The sequence below is a fragment of the Mesocricetus auratus genome, unplaced genomic scaffold (genome assembly GCF_017639785.1).
Source record: "Mesocricetus auratus isolate SY011 unplaced genomic scaffold, BCM_Maur_2.0 Super-Scaffold_15014, whole genome shotgun sequence".
In the NCBI taxonomy this organism is placed as follows: domain Eukaryota; kingdom Metazoa; phylum Chordata; class Mammalia; order Rodentia; family Cricetidae; genus Mesocricetus; species Mesocricetus auratus.
In genome coordinates this window covers 36,928,014-36,934,443 of record NW_024429186.1, presented here as the reverse complement: position 1 = coordinate 36,934,443, position 6,430 = coordinate 36,928,014, and the positions used below count along the sequence as shown (strand labels likewise).

The window sequence follows — 6,430 nt, the reverse complement described above, 5'->3', positions numbered from 1 at the left end:
GGCAAGCCATAAATGCCTTGTGTACGCACACAGGCAGAGCAGGGAGGGCAGAGCACGACACTCCCCCACTCCCCCACGCTTGCCCTGTAAAGGCTGCCCAGTTAACCTCGCTGGACTTTGGTCCTGGAGCCTTGTTTGGAAGGCTGTAGGTAGTCATCTGGATGTTTGAGACTACCTTTCCCACTCATCTGGATAAGTCAAGCAGAGCATCTCATTCCTAAGACTGCATTGGCTCCCTCCAGCCTCTGCCTGTCTCTCCGTTGCATAGTGAGACAATCTTCGTTGTTGCAAAGCAGAACAGAGTACTTTGCACATCACATTTCTCCCACAAAGTCACTTTTAATCCACCCTACTCAAGAGAGTTCTTCAACCTTCTTCAGTAACAACAAAATTTATTTACCACCCCTCCCTCGAGAATTCCTTAGTTCATGACAAAAATCTCATCTTTGTTCCATGAAAACTCCACTTCTATTTGCCTTTAAAAATAAAATAAATACATAAACGCTGGCCAGCCCACAGTCCCCAAACAAAAGCCAGTGTCTTGACAATAACCATAATCGCTCCCAAATCCCAAGTGACAATAAACAGGAAACCGAAAGCATAAACAAGACAAAAGGGGCCCGTTCCCTCAAAAAGATTTCACTTCTAGCATCCAAAGAAGATGTCTTTCCAAATGCCTTGGTTTTTTACATGACCCAAGTGTCCTATTAGTCCGGGTCATTTAAAACCTGAGTTCCCACTTGGTCTATCATTTTATTTTAATGGCCTATACTTCCTACAGAAACATGGAAAATGATTGTTTCTTTCTTTTCTTTTTTTCAATTAAACATGTTGTGGCGGGCATATGAAAGGCAGCCTCACTTGCAGCCCGCCCCGGGGAACGCGCGAGGAACGCGGGAGAACCGGTCACGCATGCGCCCATGCCCCAGCCAAGCTCCGTGCTCGGTCCTGCTGCTCCAGGCTCCCAGCTCCCGCCGCCGCGCCGCACAAAGACCTGCTTTGTTCTCTCGGCTCTGTTTTAAATATCTGACGAATATTGCCCCATCCCTGTGCCAAATCCCGCGGCCTGGCTGCAGGCCCGGTACAAGGGTGCATTGTGGGGCCAAGCGAGGCGCGAGGGGGCTGGAGGAGGTGGGAATGGGGACGCCCCGCATGCCCCGAATCACCTTGGCCATTAGGGTCACCTGGGTTTAGGTGGTGGGAGCTGAGGGTGGAGGCGCGGGGAGATGGGATCTTATTTTCTTTTTCTTTGTTTCTTTTTTATTTTTCTAATTCCAGAAGTAAAAATTGGAAAATGAGGGCCCTGGCAGAGAGCAGATCCTATAAGGAGACGCGGAAGTTTGCTGTGGGAACACTAACCCATCACGAGCCCGACCAGCATAGCTGGAGGCGTTGACCCGCAAAGCCCCACGCTTGGTTTCTTATCTGACCATCGCTGTACATATTTAGAAAGTGCTTATCACTCGGACTCTTTGAAAAGCGTGGCATTCCAGTGCAAACCAACCCCAATGGGGGGCGGTGGAGGGGGGGCGGTCCTTCCTCCCTCAAGCTCAAAGGCTCAAGAGGCCAGAGCTGACTGCCTGCAGCCATAGACCCACTGTGGCCTCTTGAGGAAAACCACACCTTCCATGGTACAGCCTCTCCCTCTGGAGAGATGGGGTGATTGTGATGTAGGTCAAACAAAAGTGGGCTTTCAGCTGGCACGGAGTTGTCCAGCTACTCCCCCTGCCCGTCTGACTGGCCTGCACTGGGAACTGCAGGTAGTCCTTCCAGCTCAGGTGTTTGGTTCCCTGCAGCTGAGGGTGAAGGAGTTCTTGCGTTGTCTCTAGGGAGGCTTGCTTGCTAAACAGGAATCACAAACCCCACCTGTCTACCCAAGCGTCTTATTTTCAGGTCAAGGAAAAACTGTCTTCCAAAGTAGGTCTTGCAGACTCAAATTCAAAATGCGGGCCTTCGAGACTCTGAAAAAAAAAAAGTAAGTTTGCTCTTAAATTTAATTAAAAGGCAGTTTTGATATCCCACCTTGTGAATAATGCCTGCATCACTTCACTTGCAAGGGAAGGAGGGAGGTGTGGCTCGGGACTATTTGATTTAGAAAATAGCTTGCTAGTTTTGCTGTCCTCATTCTAGTCCTGAATGGGAGCCCCACATCCTCCCTTTCATCGTTTCTCATAAACTCCAGGTCCAACTTAAATTTCTCTGGAGGCTGAGAGAGGGTTCATTCAGTAAAGTCTTGCTTGCTGCCCTAGCAAGAGGCCCTGGGTCTGCACGGAGTGAGGTGGGTGTCTGGAATCCAGGTGCCGTGGAAGCCGAGACAGAGGTGAACCTTTACACTCACCCATCCAGCAGAATAGGTGAGCTGCAGGTTCAGCAAGTCACCGTTCACAAAATGTGACGGAGAGCACTTGACATCTAACTTCAAACTCAGGCCTCCGCACATTGGCTGCATAACACACCAGCACACACATAATGTACACAGAAAGAAATGATTTTAGAAAAAAGAACTTAAGCTGGGCGTTGGTGGCGCACACCTTTAATCCCAGCACTCGGGAGGAAGAGGCAGGAGCATCTCTGTGAGTTCGAGACCAGCCTGGTCTACAAGAGCTAGTTCCAGGACAGCCTTCAAAGCCACAGAGAAACCCTGTCTCGAACCCCCCCCCAAAAAACCCTCAAAAACAAGTTTCCCAACTGGGAAGAACATAAAAGTATCTTATTAGATAGCGTTTTATCATGCTTTGTCTTTCCCATGTCACATATTGTCATATTTTGTCAATATTCCAACAATCAGTACCTGAATATAGAAATGATCTGTCAGAGATCAACCCTCTTTTGACAATGAGAGAACTTGTCCTGTGTCACTCAGAAAGACACTGCAGAGGCAGCCTGGAGCCTCCTGCCCAGGGATAGAGTTCTGTCCCTCTAACAGGCTAGCCTGTCACTTCCTCATGCTTCCCTTGTGAAGGGAATTCTGTCTCAAGAGTAAAGTTTTGGTGAAAGGGTCTTGGTAATCAGGGAACTCTGAGGAGAAAGGGTCTCAATACGTGTTCTAGAACTACAGTTTACAAGGACCACACTGTACAATCCTTGCCTCTAAGTGGCAGAGGGCTCCTGGGTATCTGTTTCCAGGCACTTGTTGGTCGCCTGAAGAATGTCTTCAAGGAATACTAAGTGTCCTTTCACCACTTGGCTGGTCCTAAGCCCCCTATCTCTGGAGATGACAGCAACTTGCTCCCTTCCCCTGTTGCTCTGTGAGCTAAGCAGCCTGGAGCTACTGTGCTTTAGGGAAAGTATAGCCTAGAACTTACTACTTGACTAACCTCCCGGATGAGCGTGTACAGTCCCTCTAATTGCATAGCATGATGGTGGGTACTAGGATCCTCTCTTTTCACAATGCCCAGGTTCAGGAATGCTGGAAGGTTTCTAGGCATGTCTATGGGGCACTCTGCTTAGAGAACAACCTTCATCTACACCTTCATTTCATGGCAGCATTTGCTCAAGTAGATGCCGGGATTTACACCTGTTGAGCTTCATAGAATGAGATCATGCTATGTCGCCTTTGGCTTCAACCTTGGACTCTGGCAATAATATATATTTTCCCTTGACTACACCATCCAAGCTCTTGAGCCACCCCTGGTTTCACCCTGTCCCAGGTTGGCAAGTTAACCAGGGCTTGAGGCACACACAGGACCGGTTCCTGCCAGACAACAGTTCCATTTTTTTGCAGCATCACCTGTTAACTGTTCAGTGATGGTTGTGCAAGTCCGTGAATGCTTTCTTGAGTTTGACCTTAATTCTTTTATAAGAATGAGTGGAAATGGAACATTGAAGTGCTGATGTTAGTGATAAGGAGGGCAGGTCTCACAAACCTAATGTAATTTAAACAAAGATGGAAGTCATTAGGCACGCCAAAAGGGGAGAATATTTAGCCTAACTCAGATGTTCACTTGATTTAAGCCAGACAACTGTGTGTGTGTGTTGAGTTGGGAGGAGAAAGGATACACTTGGAAAACCCACATGAAATTGCGGACCTACGCAGCCAAAGATTGTGTCTCAAAGGCAAGTAAAATTAGGCATTTACTGTATTCACTCAATTCTAAGGCTGTGTTGGAGGCTCAGTGGAAAAGATACTGGGAGACCGTGATTCAAGAAACGCAGTGATAATGCTGTGTTACTTCCTAGGAATGGAGAGTCCCCTTCAAACATGCATGCTGGCTGCTTGCTTGCCTCCTGCATGTTAGAAGAGTGGACTTTCACTGAGTGTGAGACAAGTAGGGAGCCTAGAGACATGACCATAGCACGGGACAAAGTCTCACGTTAATGTCTTGGGAGGAATGGAACTCAGTTCAAGAGAAGCACCAAGACTATGACGTTTTCACAGTCCATGAGCCCAACAAATAGAAAATCACGAGACAAAAGCAAAGAGTAAGAGCCAGGTGTGGGAATACACTTCTTCAATCTCAGCACTCTGGAGGCAGAGGCAGGAGAATGAGAGTTTGAGGTCAGCCTGGGCTACATAAGCAGACTCTTGTCTTGCTGTTGGAGCAATGACTCAGTAGTTCAGAGCACTGCTGCTCCTGCAGAGGACTGGGTTGGGTTCCCAGCAGCCCCATGGCAGCTCACAGCCATCCACAACTCCCGTTCCAGAGGATCCTCCTGCTCTCCACAGGCTCTCACGCAGTGCACACATATACGCAATCAAAACACTGACACTCGTGAGAACTAAATACAAAAGAAGAATATTCTGTCCCCAGGGGCCAGGAGAGGGAGGAATGTCGTAAAGAATATTGGATGTACTTCCTCTCTGAGCACCAGCTCCTTCATGTCTCAGCAGCTTTTGGATCTGCCCTGTCTGATCTCGGCCCGCTCTGGAAGGCTCAGCTCAGGCTTTTGGCTCCCCACCTGAGCACCAATAGCCGTCACTACCTTGCCTGTAAGAACACAGCAGGTAAGACTCCCTACTCACCTTCAGTAATCTCTATAGGCACGCCCTGAGAGGAGCAGAGCCGAAAGGGAAGGAAGGCTCGCAGAACACCCCTTTATCACTCCCTGTTTATCTAGAGCAGTGCTTCTCAACCTTCCTAGCGCTGCGACCCTTTAATACAGTTCCTCATGCTGTGGTGACCACCCCCACACACACCATAAAGCTACTTTTGTTGCTACTTCCTAACTGTAATTTTTCTATTGTTGTGAATTGTAATGTAAGAGTCTGTGTTTTCCGATGGTCTTACGTGACCTCTGTGAAAGGGCCTTTGACCAGCAAAGGGGCCGAGACCCACAGGCTGAGAACCACTGATCTAGTGGGCCCTGGCAGCCATTTTGAAGTTCTTAGTTTCTAAATCCTTGCCTTTCCTTTCCAGAAGTCGGCCCATTTGTCCTGACTCCCCTACTTTGTCACCTGTATCCTTCCTGGGAATCTTCTTGCCCACTGTAATCTCTCCAGTCCCGGATTTACAACACCGCTCCTCACAACCCCCCCCCATGGCCCTCTACCAACCCTTTTGGTGAGTACATCCACTGTCCTCCAACCACCGACTTCTTGCTAAATTCTTCCCCACTCTCCTCAGGCACAAACAACCCAGAAGTGCTCTCAGATCCAAGCATCACTCAGGGAGGGCGGTCAAGTGAGCGTAAGGACTGTTCACCCTCCTGAGGGTATGATGTGATGTCTGAGCAGCCACTTCAAAAACATTAGGGCCTGTTCCAGGGATGCCACCCAGACAGGATACTGCTCAAAGCTGCCTCCCATCCTGGGAACAGAGGCCAAGAGCTCTTGACAAGGACACTTAGCCCTGCTGGGTATTGATGATGTCACTTAGGTCAGCCCAGAATGAGGAGGGTCTGAGCTTTGTTTTGCTCTTCTCTGGTCCAACTTTGACTACATACACTGTCCCTGCTGCCCTGGCCTGACAGTGGTTAGCAACAGTCTAATGGAGCCCGAGAGAGGCCACTCAGAGGAGCCACCTTTGGGCCGCCTTCTGCCTTAGTGTTGTTACCAACGGTTACTTGTGCTACCACCTCCTGGCGAAACGGCTCTGGCACACAGTAGCCACTTCTGTTCTGTAGGTCCTGCGAACTCTGAGCTCCCTGGGGCTGTGCCCAGAGTGCACTCGATAGAAAGCTGATTCTTTTCCAGTGGGGCAAACATCTCTGGTCGGGACATGTCTGTCAGGAGGTGGCCTGCAGAGAGAGCTACCATGCCAAGTCCCGGATGAGTGTGTCTTTTTTTTTTTTTTTTTTTTTTTTTGCCTGATTCCCAAATTCCAGGCAGGAAAACATGCCTTCCCCTCTGTACAGCCCCAGCTCCCCCTACCAACATTTGCATTCCCTGGGTATGAAAGGAGTCAGTAGCAGGCCCCATGGAGGACAAGGCTGTAATTCAGCCAGGCCCCAGTGACATCCCAACCGTGAGAGTGCAGCTGGGGCAGCTTAT

General features: G+C 49.2%; 1 long non-coding RNA gene across 1 annotated transcript; it reads left to right on the top strand.

Moving 5' to 3' along the window:
* The first annotated feature begins 781 nt into the window (after positions 1 to 781).
* On the top strand, positions 782 to 6,085 carry LOC121139468. The gene is made up of 4 exons (XR_005876423.1): positions 782 to 1,131; positions 1,279 to 1,975; positions 4,832 to 4,945; positions 5,358 to 6,085. It is a non-coding gene; the product is annotated as an uncharacterized LOC121139468 (long non-coding RNA).
* The last annotated feature ends 345 nt before the right edge of the window (positions 6,086 to 6,430 follow it).